Below are 18955 nucleotides of genomic sequence, written 5' to 3'. Positions count from 1 at the left end.
ACTATGTAGATGTAGACCAGGCTGGTCTCAGACTCACAAAGATCCACCTGCCTCTGCCTCCCAAGTGCTGGGATTAAAGGTGTGCCCCACCACGCCCGACAATATTTAATTTTTTTTATGTGTATGAGTGTATTGCCTGCATGTATGTGAGTGTACCCATGTCATGCAGAGCCACAAAGGTCAGAAGAGGGCTTCGGATTCCCTTGGAAGTGGAGTCAAGGACAGTTCATAGCCACCATATGGGTGCTGGGAATCGAATCCTCTGCAAGGGCAGTCAGTGCTCTTAACTGCTGAGCCATCTCTCCAGCCCCAGGAGAGTAATTTTTGTCTGAGAGGGTCGTAGATACAGCTCAGTAAGTACAGCTCTTGCCATATGTGCACAAAATCCTGGATTCCATCCCCAGCACCCATAAACAGGGTGTGCTAGCACACCCCCATAATCCTAGCACTCAGAACGCAGAGACAGAAGAATCAGAAGGTCTAGATCATCCTTTGCTGCACAGTGAGTTCAAGGTTAGCCTGGGCTACAAGAAACCTTGTGGAGAGAAGCAGAAAGGCAGGGGATGACCTCTTGTTTTTCTTCTAGATAAAATAGATTTTTAGCTTGTATCTTTACACTAAAAATATTATATTCTTAAATTGGAAATGTTTCTTAATATTTCATTTATTATTATTTTATGTGTATGAGTGTATTGCCTGCATGTGTGTAAGTGCACCCACATCATGCAATGCCCACAGAGGTCATAAGGCGGCATTGGATCTCCTGGAACTGGAATTACAGATGGTTGTTAGCCACCATGTAGGTGCTGGGAACCAAACCCAGATCCTCTCTGCAAAAGCAGCCAATGCTCTTAACTGCCCAGTCATCTCTCCAGTGCCCCCAATTTTTTTTTCATTCAAAGGTAATCACTGACCATCATCAGAATAGTAATCAAAGCATGTCCATTTTATACCAAATGATCATCTTACAGAGGGGAGTGTTGTGATGTGATGAGTATGTCTGGCAGGCTGCTCCCTACGTAAACTCGAATTAATTTACAAATGACAAGGCGAAAAGAAAATCAGACCATTTAGCTTGAGTTTTCACACAGGAGAACATCGAGGACAGTTCAGGGACTTTATCTTCCCAGACCTACAGGTACACAACCCCAACAGGAGCATGCTGTGTGGAGCCTGAGGACTACGGGCCCAGCCTGGGCTAAGTCCTGGTCTTTTCCACCTGCAACCTTTCCAGCCACAACCAGTGCTTCTCCCCGTGGGTCCAGCATAAGCATCCTTTCCCTTCTCAATGCCCAAAGTAGCCTGAAAACACCTCCATGTGCAAGCCAGTGTGGCCAGCCCAGAACTTTCTGCAGGGTCCCGGCAAGTGTCCCCAGCCTGCAGCACTCTCCCACCGTGTTCGCACAGGTTTTCCTTGTCCCTCCCAACCTCTTCCAACCTTCCTCACAACTCCTTCCACCCAAGCCTGGGCCCCTTGCATTTGGCTGCATTCCCATGTCCAGGAGGGATGCAGCTCTCCACCCGGCTGCGGGGAGAAGCCTGGGAGGCATTTAGGTTCTACTCTTAACTGTCTTGACTGCACCTTCTAAACGCTGGTCCCTCCATTCCCTTTCCTTTCCCCTCAGCTCCTGCCTGCCTTGCTGCCATCACCATCCACCTCCATTTCCAGTTCCGTCCTTTGTATCTTTAATACTGTCTGCAGACTAATACTGTGTGTGTGTGTGTGTGTACACATATATGCATATAATGCAATCATCTGGTTTAGTTCCTTGCCTTAAAAAAAATGTGTGACTGGCTTAAATACAAAAATAAGGAGTCTGGTTGGGCATGGTGGCTGACATGCACCTTTAGTCTAAGCACTCGAAAGGCAGAGGCAGGCAGATGCTTGAGTTCAAGGCCAGCCTGGTCTACATAGCAAGTTTCAGACCAGCCAGAGCTAAATGAATAATGAGAACCTGTCTCAAAAAAAAAAAAAAAAAAAGTAGGGGCTGGAGAGATGGCTCAGCAGTTAAGAGCACTGACTGCTCTTGCAGAGGACCTGGGTTCGATTCCCAGCACCCACATGGCGGCTACAAACCATCCTTAACTCCAGTTCCAGGGGAATCTGATGCCCTCTTCTGACCTCCACAGCATTGCACAACACGGGTGCACTCACATACATGCAGGTAATACACTCATACACATAAAATAAAAATAATAAATAAAATATTTTTTTTTAATTAAGGGCCGGGGAGATAGCTCAGTTGCTAAAGTTCTTACTGCCCAAGCATGAGGACTTGAGCCAATCACCAGCACACAAGTAAAAAGCCATGATGGCACGCATGTGTAATCCCAGTGCAGGGGAGGTAAGACTAGAGGATCCCTGGCATTCATTGGCCAGCCAGCCTAGCTGAATCGGTGAGCCCCAGGTCCTAGGGAGAGACCCTGCCTCAAAAACTAAGGTGGGAAGCTACTTAGGAACCACACCCAAGATTGTGTCCTCAACATGGACCCACACACATGCACACACATGTGCACCTACACACATACACAATACTAATGAGGTTATTGATAATGATGGTGGTGATGGTGTACCAGACATCGTGGCACATTCCTGTAGCTCCAGATATGTGAATGGCTCAAGCAGGAAGATCCCTGGAGCCTACTAGGATTTTGAAGCCAGCTTGGGCCAGACCCAATCCCAGAAAAAAAAGGAGGGGGGCTAGAGAGATGGCTCAGCAATTAAGAACACCTGCTGTTCTTCCAGAGGACCTGGGTTTGATTCCCAGAACTCACATGGCAGCTAGCAGCTGTCTGTAATTCCAGTTCCAGGGGATCTGACACCTTCTGTGGACATTGCATGCACATGGTACACTTATACACATGCAGGCAAAACAAACACATAAAATAAAAATAAGACATTTTAAAAAGAGAATAAACGTGTAAAACACTCTGTGCTAACTGGACCCCACCTTTTCCAACATTGCATGCACATGGTACACTTATACACATGCAGGCAAAACAAACACATAAAATAAAATTAAGACATTTTAAAAAGAGAATAAATGTGTAAAACACTCTGTGCTAACTGGACCCCACCTTTTCCAACACAAGCACAGGATCTCTGCCTGTGGTTTGCAAACTGTGTAGAATTTCAGGAGCTGACTTGAGTTTCAATTCCCTTAATCAACCTGGCTGTCCATACCAACCAGGAGCAGGAACACTATCTTAGTTTGTTTCTTCACTGCTGTGACAAAATACTCTCATCAATACCAACTTGGGGAGGAAAGAGTTTATTTAGCTTACATCTCCCAGGTCACAGTTCATCAAGGAGCCCAAGGTAGGAACTCAGGGCAAGAACCTGGAGGCAGGAGCTGGAACACAGGCCATGGAGGAATGCTGCTTACTGGCTTGCTCCCCTGGCCCCTGCTCAGCCTGCTTTCTTATCCAACACAGGCCCACCTGCCCAGGGGTGGCACCACCCACAGTGGGCTGGGCCCTCCCACATCACTCATCACTCATCATGCCCTTCAGACATGGCGACAGGCCAGTCCAATAGAGGCAATTCCCCAACTGAGGCTCCCTCAACCCAGGTGTGTCAAGTTGACACTAAAGCTATCCAGCACACCATCTCAAGACATCCAAACAGAAGAAGGCAATGACACGGCCATCCTCAGCACCAATCAAGGGACAGCAGAAGTACCAGAAAAACAAAAACGTGTATGCTCAGTGTGGGCTGCAGGGTGCACAGTTACACTGTGAACCAGCCTGGTCATGGTGGTGAACTCCATGCTTGCCAAGTGTGCGCATAGCCCTGGGTTCCATCTCCAGCACCTATCAGTGGAAGAGGAATATTGAATATCTACACCCTAGGGTTTTATAGCAACCAAATTAAATATATAGAGTACCATTAAACAACAGCTGCTTTGCTTAATCTCTCTCCTAAGGCATCATGGGAAGAACAGAGTCTGGAACATGACCAGAACAAGGGGAGCAGCTGAGGTCACTCCACAGGCAGAACAGTCACAGTATGTGAAGTTCACAGAGAAGCAAGGTTGCCAAGACACAACAGCTGTTTTTAAACATCTGGAAACAAATCCAAGTGTGAATGCAAGAGCAGCAGGGACTCTGGAGAGGCAGATCCCAGCTCAGGTCATGGAAACCTTTTCCATTAAGCAGAATGTCCAACAAGGCAGGAGGCGCCGCACCCAGAGAAAGTGGGCTCCCCACCTCTAAGGACATTTAACCCATGGTTTGGTGATGCCTGCTTTGGCACATCCCAAGGTCACTAAGCAGGAGGTTACAGGGTAAAGAGTGATTTTAAAGGCCTTACAAGTCTCAAGAGGCTTAAAATGTCACTTCACAAATAGGTGTTAACAGTGATTGACTGGGGTAAGTTCTACAAAGCATAAACACTAAATTCACATTGTAGTTGACCTGTCATCCTGTTTCCCACAATAAACTTCTGACCCCATGATGAGTAAACTGCAGACCTAGGAATCTACCAAAGACATCTGAAATGATGCCCTAGCCAGGGACAGATGGGAGGCAATCCCAGGTGCGTGTCCTTGGGTGGCAGTTAACCTCACACATTTGCCTGTTTCCTAGGTAGACGTCTTTAAAAGCACCATGAGCACTTTCCTCCTCCAGTTTGTCTCAGGTTTATTTCTATTCATTAATGTGTTTTCAAAGCAATATGAAAAAGAGTTTGAGAGGAGCCCTATTTTGACCCAAAGTATCACTTTAAAGACTTTATTTTTTCAAATGTGTGTATATGGCTTAGTAGTTAAGAGCACTGGCTGCTCCTTCCAGAGGACCCAAGTTTGATTCCCAGCACCCACCTCAGACAGCTGACAATCACCTATAACTCCAGCTCCAGGGGATCTGAGTCCTTCTTCTGGACTCCACAGGCATTTACACACATGTAGCAGATATGCACAAACACACATACGCATATGAATAAAAGTAAATCTAAAAAATATATAGGTTAAGCCAGGTTTAATGGCCAACTCAAACTCACATGATCAACAAAGGGGGAGGCTGAGTTAAAGCCACAACAGTCAGATGCCAGATGTGTGCCCAGTAAGACATGCAGAGTCATTCCAAGCACACATGTTCACTGCGCGCGCGCACACACACACACACACACCCCAATAGATAAGAAACGCACTTGATAGATAAGAAACGCACTTGGCTTTGTGGAAGAGATTGGTAGAAAGAATGTAAGAGCTGGAGGAAGGGGTGGAGTGTTAACTGGAAATGTCCACTGACCATTATGCTGGCAAGCTATAGTCACACCTACTTCCCAGGCTCATCAAGGGGTGGAGGGGGGAGTCAGTTACCCCTCCCACTTAATCAGTCGACCTTAGCTGCATGTCGGGGGAAGGGCAAAGGATATATAAGCTAAGAACACCAAGAGGCACCTCTCTCACCATTTTGTATGGTTGTCAGGAGGTCACAGGATCTGTATTTGTCTGTGGACTTTACGATGCAGCCATAAATGTGGGGCACCCGCTCTTCTGTAAATAAACCCCTGCCCTATGCTCTGTAAAAAAAATAACAATAAATGAATTCTTTTGAAGAAATGCACTTGGCTTCCAACCTGATCCCCACTGGGCCACAACCCCTTTCTCCCTTCTTCCAGATTCACTCCCTCCCTCACAGAGCCAAGCGTCCAAATCTTAAGGGTATGGAAATCCAGAGTGTTCGTGTCCATAGTCTGAATCCCCTTCCACCCCAGGAAGGCATCAGGCTTTGAATCTGAATATAAGTCTTCACTTCATTGTGCTTACACCACCTCCTCTCACCTGGATGTCTGTAACTCTGAAAGAGCCACTTCCAACACAGTGCCCTCTAACCCACCTCATGGGACCCACTTCCTCAACAGCACCACAGAGCAGACGTTCTAATGTAACCAGTCATTCAACCACTGCTGTCAGCTAGCGTGCCAAGACATCTGTGGTGACAGATTAGAATGCATGGCCTAAAGCTGGTGACCAGGCATGCCGGCCTCAGCCTCAGCTTCCAGATCTAGAAGCACTAAGTTGCTGAAAGCTTTGAACTTGCCACTGTCCTGCCTCAACCTCCCACATAGCTGGGATTATGGACCTGCGCCACCAGGCCCAGCTAGAATCCCTGCTTTAGAAGTGAGCCTCATCTTAGACTGATATTTAAAGAGAACATGGTGATGAATCCCACTGCACCAGACACCAGCTTTCCCAAGACACAGCCTCAGCCTTCCAAGGCTGCTAGCTCCCACCCAGCCCATGCTCGCTTAAAATACTCAGACCGTGAGCTCGCTTAACTGTCTTTCCCAGAAACCTTCCTAATGTTCTTCCTCTTCTTAATTTCCACTTCCATCTCTCCAGGAAGCCTTCCCTGAAGATCACAGTTACAACAACATCCCCCTAAAGTAGGGCACTGGGAAATGGATGTTGAGTTAGCCTACTGATAATGGAAAGCTGCAGATCTGATCACTGTAGGAAAAGAACAAAATTGACTAGAAGTCAAAAAATGACCCTGGAAGAATTGCACTGATAAGGACTGAAAACGGGCTTCCAAGATGGCTTGGAGGTTAAGGGGGCTTGCTGCCCTTCTAGGGGATCTGAGTTCAGACCCCAGCGCTCAGATAGGTGGCTCACAAATGCCTGTAACTCCAGCTGCAGGGGATTTGATGCCCCCTTCTGGCCTCCATGGGTGTCTGCAGTCTTGCACACATACACGTATACACAAGTAAAAAACTTTTTTTAAGATACTGAATACAGGAGAGAACAGTTTTTTTCTTTGCTGCCTGTATACCAGAACCTTATAAAGTCCACACACTATAGTTGGTCAATATCTTTCAAATCGCATTAAATTTATAGATAGCTACTTTGTCCTTGCAGTTTATTTATTGAGGCCTCCAGATTGTCTGTCTTGCCGATCTTCACTCCAGTCTTGGGACGTGCCCTTCTCCTTCAACTGTTCACATTGTTCATTGGATCTAGGGGACTGGTTAGATTCAGGTTGGTTATTTTTTAATGTTCATTGTTTGAGTTTTACACATTTATAAAATGAATTCTAGTCATTTTTAACCACCTCTCCTCCTCCCTCTCCCGCTGGAACCATTCTTCTCAACAATCCTTCGTCTTACATTCGTTTTCTTTGTGCAGCCCACTGAATTTAATTGCTGTTTATTATCTGAATGTGAGTGGGTGGTAACTAACTCATTGGTAGCTATAGACTGAAGAAAATAGCACCCCTCCCCCAGCAACCATTAATTGGGATTTTAAAGAGGACCAACTTATAATGGTCTTTGTTTTGATGCTAATGAACACTGATGATAAATGCCCAGGTGCACCCCACCTAAAGCTGCCAAGCCAATGACAGTTTAAGTATGTTACCCCACCCTCATTACTTGGGTGAAGTATTTGAGTAAGGCTAACATTATTTGACTTGCTATTTGGTTTCTCAATACTTTAGTTAATATAAGAAATGGATACTAAATAATGAGCTCTTTCCCTAGACTGATCACTTTTTCAAAAGAAGTTGGCACTCTGGCATTTTCTAACAGTGACCATTTCAGATTTAAAAACATGACAGTGTAACCAGGCGTGGGGGAGCACACCTTTAATCCCAGCACTCGGGAGGCAGAGGCAGGTGGATCTCTGTGAGTTCAAGGCCAGCCTGGTCTACAGAGTGAGTTCCAGGCAGCCGGAGCTACAAGGAGACCCTGTCTCCAAAAGACCAAAAAAAATGACAGTGGGCTTGTGAGAAGGCTCAGTGGGTATAGGCCCTTGCCACCAAGCCTGACAACTGGAGTTTGAGCCCTGGCATCTATGTGGTGAAAGGAAAGAATCAACTCCCACAAGTTGTCCTCTGACCTCCACACCTGTGTGGTGGCATGCACACACACATACACACACACACACACACACACACACAAAATGTAATCTGAAATGTTTTTAAATAGTACTGTGAGATCCTGGGTTAAACAGATTTGCTGTATTTCCATCCAGTTTAGTTGTCCTGAGTCTCGGGTGACCCAGTCTTTGTTCATTTTAGTATTAGGCTCCGACTCCAAATCCTTCGGAAATAGTCTTTCACAGAAGCCTTGACCCCTGCTATGATTACCTTGGCTATCCCCTGCACTGTGTCTATAACCAGTCTCTTTCCCAATTCATTCCTTCTTGAGACCATGTTGATATGTTTCCCAACAATTTCTTAAATTATCTTTTGATTATTTTTAATTGTACATATTTATACAGAGTGAAATTCAGTGCTGGTGTTAAGTACATAGTAATCAAACCAGGACAGCTGGTGCTTCCTGCTCCTTAAACATTGATTGCTGGTCTGTATTGGGGTTCTTGGGGTTCCTGTCTTCTGGTTCTCTCTAACACAATGAATGAATTGCTGTAAGCCATAGTAATCTGGTGACTTTTCATCTCTGCCTGTCCTACTTTGTCTCTTCATTGCTGTGACAAAATACTCTGACCACTACCAACTTGGGGAGGAAAGGGTTTATTTATCTTACATCTCCCAGGTCACAGTTCATCAGGGAGCCCAAGGTAGGAACTCAGGGCAGGAACATGGAGGCAGGAGCTGGAGCACAGGCCATGGAGGATCACCAATTACTGGCTTACTCCCCTGGCCCCTGCTCAGCCTGCTTTCTTATACAACATAGGCCCACTTGGCTGGGGGGGGGCACCACCCACCGTGGGCTGGGCCCTCCCACATCACCCAACAATCAAGAAAATGCCCCACAGACATGGCCATAGGCCAGTCCAATGGAGGCAATTCTCCAATTGAGGCTCCCTCAACCCAGGTGTGTCAAGTTGACACTGAACCATCAAGCACAGTGCCCTTCACCCCCAATCCCATACTCCACTCAAAAATGGCTGAAGCAGATGGAACGTCTATGGGGTCTGAGCAGATGGCTCAGTCAATAACATGTTTGACTCAAAATCTGGGGGACCTGAGTCCAATCCCCAAAACCCATGTGAAAAAGCCAGGTGCGGAGCTACACACTTGAAATCTAGCATTGGAGAGTCCCAGGCAGGTAGATCCCTGAGGGGGGCTCACTGGCCAGTCACCATAGCCTAATGGGTGAGTGAGAGACCCTTCGCAAAAAAAAAGGTTCATGTGCCTAATCACACTCAAGATTGATCTCGAACTTCCAGATATAGACATATTGACATACCTGTCACACACACACACAGAATGTCTATGTCATAAATTATTAGGCATCAACAATAAAATAAATATAAATAATAAAATTCAAAGTGGCTATTTTGACATAGTCATATCGAATATCTGGATAAAAAACAAGCAAGCCAATCAATTAGGAGACCACTAAAGTAACTCAGAAGAGGCCTCGTGACAGGAGTTGGAGCCAAGCTGACCTGTGTTTGAATCTCAGCTCTTCCACTTAACTTATATGACCTTGGGCAGATGATTTAATCTCTTTAAGCCTCAGCCTCATCTTCTACAAAATACCTTCCTGCTAACATGCCTGACGGGGCACATCAGCTGTTTTCCTGTTGCTCTAACAGAACATTTGACAAAAGAAACTTAAAGGATTTCTCTGGACTCACAGTTTGAGGGTACAGCCATCATTGTGGGGGCATCAGGACTCACAGTTTGAGGGTACAGTCCATCACAGTGGGGGAGTCAGGGTGGCAGGAACGTGAGGCAGCTGGCTGGTCACATGCATCTGCAGAAGGGAAGCAGAGAGAGATGACTGTGGATACATGGGTCACTTTCTTTTTCTCACTCAGGCCAGGACCCCAGCCCTAGGAAGGTGCTGCCCACTTTTTAGGGTAGATCTTCCACCACAATTAGCCCAGTTTAGAAACTCCCTCAGGGACATGCCCAGAGGTGTGTTCGAAGCATGGTTCTAAGTCCCATCAGGGTAAAACACAAGATGAACCATCACCTAGTGTGCCCAGTGCAATAGGTGTAAAACTCAGGACCCTTACATAGCAAGTACTAGATACATGAAGGAAGTGCAGTTTTAACATTGTTCCTGATAAAACTGATAGTCATGAAGGCAGATTCTAAAACAATCCCAAACAGTAGCCACTGGGGTTTTAAATGTGCTGAGTCAGCAGTGTAGTGTTCACAAGTATAAGATACAAAGTAAACATCAAAGCCTTGGATTAAAAGGTACGTCATGCCAGTACCTCAGCACTCGGGAGGCAGAGGCAGGCCAGAGCTCTGTGAATTCAAGGCCAGCCTGGTCTACATAGCAGAGTTCCAGGTCAGTTGGGGCTATAGGGAGACCCAGTCTTAAAAAGACCAAAAAGAAAAAGAAAAAAAAAGGTATATGTCATTTTTACTGCATGTTAAAATGCTAACACTTGGGCATATTAGGTTAATAAAATTATTAGAATTCATCTGTCCCATTATTTGCATTCTTCTTAACATGCATGCCATTCGCGATTCTACCACTGCCACTGGATAGTGCTCTTGAGACATCCTGAGGATATTACAGACAGCAAGTTGGTGCCTGACGGACTGGCTACGCATGAGGAATGGGGGGAGGGCCGGCACCTGTGGTTTCCTCTCGTGACCTCATGCCTCATCATCTCCACGCACCTGGCTCTAATGCTAAGGCGCTTTCAATAACTGCTTCCTGGTGGACCACGTGCATTCTCCCTAGAAAGCAATTCTGTCCCAGCCGCTCTCTGGTTGTGGTTTTTGACAACAGTTGGGCATAGTGACCAACTCAGTTCCTTCATGAGAAAGAACTAATGTTCACTTCTGCTTTCCATACCCCAGATTCTCAATGTGTCTCCTTTCTTAAGAGCAAAACAGTCATTGGAGACCAACAGCACAGCCTTGATTGCTACAGATAAGGAAAAGTTGAGTTCAGAGAGGTTAACTCGTTAACTTACCCAGTCACATAGCGAAGAAATGGAAGCCGCGGTAAAAGCAATCTGTCTGTCCATGGGTCCCTGCAAACTGTTCCCAAAGCAGGTAGCTTTTGAGGTACAGGACAGAGGTATTCAAGGCCCCAAGTTCTGTCAGATGTTCATCTTAGGTGGTTCCTCTCAGTCCTTTAGATCCTATGTCCCTAATTTAGAAGATTCTAAGGCTCTAATTTAAAAGATTCTAAATCCCTAATTTTCTAGGCAATTGTGAAAACACGGGTTTTAAATAAAAAAGACTAAATATCTAATTTAATGTTTCTCAAGAGTCTATCAGAATAGAATCCGAGCAATCTGAACAGGCTTTCCCGTGACCTATAACCATCAAAATAGAAACACTCCACATTTTCTCCCTTATATCTTTAAATACAGCCTTGCACGAACTCAAAAGAAGGTTTAGAATTTAAAGTGCCCTTTGCATTGTGAAATGCTGTACTTTTTATACATTGTAAAAGACTGGTTTTACCTCTGGACTGGTTTGCTTCCAAATGGCCTTTTTAACCTGCAACTGTAAGAGAAACAACCCAAGAAAACAAACAACAACAACAAAAAAAATCCACTCTCAAAACTGGTGTCTGTCTTAGTGACTTTCTAGTCTGTGATAAAAACAGTGAAGAAAACCAGCTTGGGGAGGAAAGGGTTTATTTGACTTACACCTCATAGTCCATTATCAAGGGAAGACAGGAACTCAGGGCAGGAACCTGGAGCACAAACCATAGAGGAACACTGCTTACTGGCTTACTCCTCAGACTGGTGCTCAGCCTGCTTTCTTATGTAACACAGGCCCACCTGCCCAGGGCTGGCACCGCCCACTGTGAGCTGGGCCCTCCCCCATCACTCAATAATCAAGAAAACGCCTCATAGACATGGCCACAGACCAGTCCAATGGAGGAAATTCCTCAGTTGCTCCCTCTACCCAGGTGTGTCAAGCTGACAACAGAAGCTAACTCAAAATACCTCTGACATATTTCACCTTTAAAATATTAATGGTCAGGGCTAGAGAGATGGCTCAGTGGTAAAGAGTGTTTGCTGCTCTTGCAGAGGACCCAAATTTGGTTCAAGTCAGGTGACTCAAAACTGCCTGTAGCTCCATCTGCAGGGGATCCAACACTCTCTTTTGGCTTCTGAGGGCACTGCATTCATATGCATATACCCACACACAGATACACACATATCCGTACTTTAAAAATAAATCACATATCCACACACAGATACATGCATATACATAATTTAAAATAAGTAAAATACTAATAACCGGTTATTTCTCTGAATTCTCTGAAATCCCCTCAGTCAGGACAACAGCCTATCAATGAATTCGGCATGATACCTCTGTATTAGGATATGTAAATATGTATGTTTATAAAAGGTATATTCTTACGTATGCATGTGAACAAATAGCTCTGAACAAATCAACTGCTACAAATAGTGTTCCCCTCTTATTTTAATGAACTCTCACAGTATAAAGGGCTGCACTAACATCCCCATTTTATACATGAGGACTGAGACTGGGAGAAATTAACCAACTTTCACCAGGAGCTATCCTGACAGCAAAGAAGCAGAAACAGAACTGGACTCCGCCATCCTCACCCCCAGAGCACGTGGGCCCTACCACCACCTCACTCAGCAGGAACAGTCACGCCAAATCAAAACAGTCTTTGTGCCTCTGGCAGGAAGAGATCACCTTGTCATGACCCACTCAGTTTGAGGCTGAGGATTCTGGCTTCACAGCACTAGAAATAGAAAGAACGTCACACATCTGATCAGAGATGCTACTGGAAGAGGCTGTGGGCAAGCTTAACCATAATGCTCAGTGGCCACTGTGGTGGGCACTGTGGCACCCATGATCCATATTTCCCTGGCCCCAAAATACCTCCCTCACTTATCCACTATGACATCTAAAATCTCTGATGATCACATCTGGAAATGGATTAGGGATAGGGCTGTGTAGAAGAACAGAAGTGGGGGATGGGGTCCTGACAGCCAGGCTCAACTCCACCCTGTGCAGGTCTGTGGCAGCCATTCACCAAGATGAAGCGTGGCTTCCATTTACCAGCCCATTTGATGCTCAATCTCCCCTCACTCCACCTCCCTAGATTTCCCATGAGCATCACTAAGCACTTCATTAAAGAAAACAACAGGACATAAAATGGAAATCATATTTAACCAAAGACAGATTAGAAGTCAACTAAGTCATAGGGACAGAACTTGATGGCAATTTTCTAGCCCAGAATAGAATACAAATTTTCAGAAAGTGAGAGCCCTGACTCGTCTCTTTCGGCTTCCTCCTGCAACGTTCGGGGAACAAAGCGAAGGGGTCTCGTTATAGACGAGTTCTCCACAGAGCCAATGCCAGCTTCATGCCTCGCTCTCTTTTCTCCAGTCTTTCTCCATGAAAAATTACAGATTTATTTACTTTCAGACCCACAGAGAAGGGATGCCATCAGCTTCGGTCAGAAAAGCTTCTTTTCACAGTGCGCTACTCTCGTCAAAGCACTGAGAACAAGGACTGGTCAGCATCCACGTCCTAGCTAGGCTCGGGGGATACTTTGGAGAGGGAGCCGGAAGAGGGGGTAATGCTGTGGAGCCTGCCCTCTGGGTATCTATCCGCACGAGGCCCGCACAAGGTTGGGCCCATCATGGAGTGGGAGGGACTCAGAAGATGGTCAATAAATGGTTGCTAGGAGAGGTAGAGACATTTTCTCCAGTGTGATGGCCACTGGGAAGGGAAGGTGTCCATGCTCCTATAAATAACTCTTCATCCTTGCTTCTGTAAATCCTAATTAAACCAATTGGCTCACAAAAAAAATGTACGAATGTCTACTGAAAATATTGAGCTGTTTGGACAGTACTCGAAATCCATTCTCTTATTAATCAAATATATATTTAACCCACTCCACATAAAAACAGAACATACAGACTTCATGTTTTGATATTGCAGACATCTTTCATACATTAACCACACATATGATGTCATGCAACCAACCTTCACACAGATAAGTTGTAGATATTCATGTTACGTGTCATATATGGAATTGCATATGAACATATATTACATATAACTTATTTCATCATATCACAAAGCATGCAACACAAATTAACCCATTCATCATGAGAATTCTATGAGGAAATCACTGTTAAGAGTGAGAAAAGTATTTAAAATTTGCATAAGGCCATCAAGAAGTTCGGGGTGAAGCCCGGCCCACCTGTGTCCTGACAAGTACGTTTTCCATTCTTGTGTTTTTCTCACTCTCCTCATATTCTCCGACATCCCTCAGAGTCTTTCTAAGTTTGATGTTATTTTTAGAAAGCAGTACTCAGAAAACAAATTAGAATGTAGCCGTAGTGGACAGCCTTTCTTTCTTTCCGGGTGCTTGCAAAGGTGTACGGGCTGAGAGGGTTTCAGTCTGGCGCTGAACTGCCTTAGGGTGAACTACTTTGAGCCACTTCGCAGCTGTGTGGCCTAGCACTTTGCTTTTCTGACTATGGGTTTTCTCTTCTGGTGAAGCGCGCTCTCCTGAGAGGCAGTGTCAGTGCTGAATGAACACACTGCTTTATAGAAGGAGAGAGGTGCTCCCTCTGTGTGTCTGCCAGTGTCGTTTCTGGTCGCTATGAAGAGCTACTAGGGCTTAACTGCCTTGGTGCCCAACTGAAGTAGTTGCAAGAGTTAAACCACAGGATCTGGGAATGGACAGACAGTTTCAGCATGAGTCTGTCATTTGCACCAATCTAAGCAGTCACAAGCAGGCCTTACACCAGCTGTGTATGCCCAATGTCCAGTAGAGTGATTTGTTTGACAATTAAGCTGATTTTAAAGATGAAGCATGGAAGGAATCAAACTGAACATCGGTTGTGATTATCCACTTGAAAAGCTCATTACAAAATGAATTATGGAATAGTGGACTAATTAAGACCATGTAGAAATGTGTTTTCCACTTCTGAAAAGAACTTTTTTAAAAGATATAAATCACACAGGATGACTTGATGTAGCCAGTTTGAACAAAAAATATGCCATTTCCTCCAAGCGGGAAAAAACTAACATTACCGAATGCCTGCTTAATGTCAGACATTATTTCAAATCATCCATGCGGCAGCCATGTGGTGTCTGTTTTCACTCTGATTTTCTTGATGAAGAAAGTGAGGCTCAGTGGAATTTAACAGTGTATTTAGGTGACATCACATATGAGGAGATGGCTGTTTCTGGTAGATGTTGGGACTATAGAAGGGACACAAGACATGCTTTACTGTCCTTGAATATGCATGGGAATTTCTTATTAAAGGCACATATCCAGTCTGACCTGACCTGACCTCTGCTCTTCTGAACTGTGAGTTCTGTAAGAGGAATGAGTTGTCTGCTGTGTTCATCAGCAATTCCCCGACACACTGGCCACATAATTACATCCTCAGTGCACGTGTGTCAAATGAGGAACTAAATGCCCAGTTAAAGAAATGAATAGAGGTTGGCCTGACCGTATCCTGCAGATGGTAGAGGCAGAAGGAAAGGGAGCGTTTTATCCATGGTATATAATTAGTGACAAAATCAAGGTTAGATTCCCAAAGCTTCTTAATAGAGCCCATGGCCAAGTTCAATGAGCCAAGAAAAGGACAGGTGCATTATTTAACTTGAGCTGCCGTCCTTCCAAATCAGAAGCCAAACGCATCACAATGATATGGAAAGAGCTATCTGTGGCCCATAACAGAGGTCACAAATGGCTGCCACCCACCCAGGCAGAGAGCTCCATCATGGTCTCCTCAGCTATTGAAAGACCATCTTCAGTAACAACTTAGGAGATACGTTGACTCTATCTGATTCTTGTCAGAGGCAACAACACTGGGCCTACTTCCTCGTCTCCACATGTAAGCAGTAAATGGGGCCATATGCTCAACCTTCTAGACACCAGATTGGGAGAAAGGCCTTAGTTCTTGTTATAAGGCCTCGTCAAGACTAGTGGGCAATCATTCCAGTTCTCCATTGATATTCACATTGAAGGAATGGGTGGAAATGGGAACCAATGACATTGATAGAAGGAACAGTTACAGAGGACCGAGGGGACACTGTGCTCTAAGCAAGGTTATAATGTGCTTTCAGAAGAATGTGGTCAATGACATAAACTCAGCAAGCTGAGAGTCGGGTATGATGTGGAGAGACAAGTAACTATTTGAGATACCACTGGGAAGTCCTAGCAGCCCGGAAAAAGGAGGCCTGATATCTAGAGAGCAGCGATTGATTTGTTCTTGGGGCTCCATCCTGAAGAGTGCAGTGTTTAACATGGGGCCAATGTCACGGTGTCCAGAGCAGACAGTCCAGCTCCGGGCATGCAGCACATACTTAATAAATGTTTGGCAAATGGACACACAAATAAATGAACTAAAATAAAGTATATAGTTGATTTTGGAGGCAAAACATCCCAATAGCATTAAAAATTATTCCTAATAAGTAATGTTTTCTAAACTAAATCACTAGATCTAAAATTACTACCATGCATCTGGCTTCTCCTGAAAAAGCCCCGAAGCCAAAACAGCTCAACGCTCAGGAAGGACTATAATTTGCTGTCTGCAATGATAAACCCTAACACATTAGTACAGCCCTAAATGCCTGTGCTTAGAGTGACCTTTTGGGTTGCCACTGTGATGTCATTAGTGTGACAATTTTATGCAAGATTAGGCATGTAATTATGTGTTAAATAGTTTTCTGGGCTCCTGCTTGCTCACTCAATAAAACAGAGTGCATTAAAAGTGCCCCACATGCATAGCCCAAGGCCACAGACATTCCAAAACAGCTTCCTCTCTGTCCTCTCCCAGCTCAGTAGCTCGCTCGCCATTGCAGCTCTGTCCCTCCAGGCCCAGCACTGAGAGGAAGTGAGGGGCCATGCAGAGCTGCACTAGGAACAGCTCCAGCAGAATCTTCCAGAATGGCTCCCACTTATGGGAACTCAGAACCTGAAAGGTGGCAGGTTTCCCACATTGCATGGGAAATTCCCATCAGAATGAAGTGGATAGTCACCACCAGAAAGCTCAGTGGGTGAGGCACTTGCCACCAGGCATGGTGACCTGAAATCAATCCCCAGGCCCGCCCGTGACAGGAGAGAACTGATTCCCCAAGCTGTCCACATACGCACTGGGGCATGGGTGCACACAATAAATAAATAAATTTTAAAAACTGGGCTTCTTTTACAAATTCCAATGCCAGGGACCTACCCATGGAGGTGCCCAGCAGACATGTCCAACATACAGCTCACTTAAACCGAGAGAGAGAGAGAGAGAGAGAGAGAGAGAGAGAGAGAGAATGTGTGTAAAACTCAGTTTTTGCAGCCCTAGAGTATAAATGTTAGATGATACCATCTCACTGAAATTTCAAAAGGTTGGATAGGCTCCAGAATAACTTTTTTAAACATTTACTTAATATTTTTATTTATGTGTATGTGCCTTCATGAGTTTATGTGTACTGTGTGTGCAGTGCCTGTGAAGGCCAGAAGAGGGCATTAGATCCCAGGCTACAGGAGTTACAGACGTTTGTGAGCTGCCTAAGGTGGGTCCAGGGTTCTCTGCACAAGCAGCCAGTGCTCTTAGCTGCTGAGCCATCTCTCCAGGCTGCCACACCAGAATTTTTCAAGTCTCCCTAGATAGTTGCAATGCATGGCAGAGCTCAGGTGCACAGCTTTCCCACTCCTCCACTCAGGATGGCTCCAAGCTTAGTGCTCAGTGCTTTGATTTTACCATCTCAATATTTCCTCTGACCACCAGCAGCCACACAGGACAGAGAAAAATCAATATTCTCAATGTACTGGCACAAAGCAAGTTAATTGGATTTTTTTTTCACAATAAGAGAAAATTCAATCCATTTGTTTTTTAGTTTAATAGTGGGGGTGGGGGACTAATGTTTGGTGCATGCCTATTATGTGCCTGGTGTGCTTGAACCTCTTTTGTGCATGCTGTTTCCTTTACCCTTCAAGCAGTCCAGGAGTCAGGGATTATTATTCTCTTCTTTACAGTTGAGAAAACCAAAACTCAGTGCCGTTAATTGACTTCTCCAAAGTCACACAGTTGGTAGGTGGTGATGCCAGGAGGCACACAAACACCCAGGCCATCTGCTGGTTCTGTTCTTCTTCATCTCCTTAGGCTGTGCTGCTCTCTCTAAAAACTGCTTATTAACCATAATTCATCCAGAAATAGAAATTTTCTAAGTCAATGAGAGGAGAGAGAAGACATGACAGTCAGGAAAGAAGACTAAAAAGATGCACAGGGGCTGGAGATGCGGCCCAGTGGGTAGAGAGCTTGTCTAACACGGGTGAGGAGCCAAGTTCCATCCCCAGTACCACATAAGCCAGGTGTGATGGCACATGTCTGTAATTCCAGCTCTCAGGAGGTAGAGACAAGAGGATACAAAGTTCAAGGTCAGTCTCAGCTACACAGCTAGTTCATGATTAGATTGGCCTGCATGAACCCTGGTCTTTAGGGTAAAAAAGAAGAAACACAAAGAGAAGAGAAGGGTTGAGGAGATGTCCACTGTGCACTGTAGCATTGATGAACCACAAAACATGTGGTCAAAGCCATACCAACAATTACGCTTCCTAACATTCACTTAGATGCCCGAAGCGGCAGGGCCAGTTACTGCCAGGCATGCCATCGGTGCCTGTCCCAGTTTTCTTTCTGTTGCTGTGATAAAGCAATGACTAAAATGAACTTGGTGAAGAGTTTACTGAATCTTATACTTCCAAGTGACAGCTCATCATTGAGGGAAGCTAGGGTCAGGAACACAAGGCAGGAACCTGGAGGCAGGAGCTGAAGCAGAGACCATGGAAGAACTGCGTACTGGCTTGCTCCCCTGGCTTGCTCAGCTGCCTTTCTTATACAGCCCAGACCCACAGGCCTAGAGATGGCACTGCCCACAGTGGACTGGGCCCTCCTCCCACATCAGTTGTCAATCAAGAAAATGCCCCACAGACACGCTCACAGGCCAATCCAATGGAGGCAGCTCTTCAATGAGGTTCCCTCTTCCCAAGTGACTAGTTTATGTCAAGTTGATAAAAACAAAACCTACCCAGCACAGTGATTCAGGTACAGATCTGCCC

General features: G+C 45.2%; 1 protein-coding gene across 1 annotated transcript in view; it reads left to right on the top strand.

Moving 5' to 3' along the window:
- Kcnmb2 (potassium calcium-activated channel subfamily M regulatory beta subunit 2) overlaps window positions 1-18955 on the top strand; it is a 277623-nt gene that overhangs the window by 209728 nt on the left and 48940 nt on the right. The window lies entirely within an intron of this gene.

This window comes from Nannospalax galili, unplaced genomic scaffold (genome assembly GCF_000622305.1).
Source record: "Nannospalax galili isolate Female #2095 unplaced genomic scaffold, S.galili_v1.0 scaffold179, whole genome shotgun sequence".
In the NCBI taxonomy this organism is placed as follows: domain Eukaryota; kingdom Metazoa; phylum Chordata; class Mammalia; order Rodentia; family Spalacidae; genus Nannospalax; species Nannospalax galili.
This window is presented reverse-complemented; position numbering and strand designations above follow the sequence as displayed.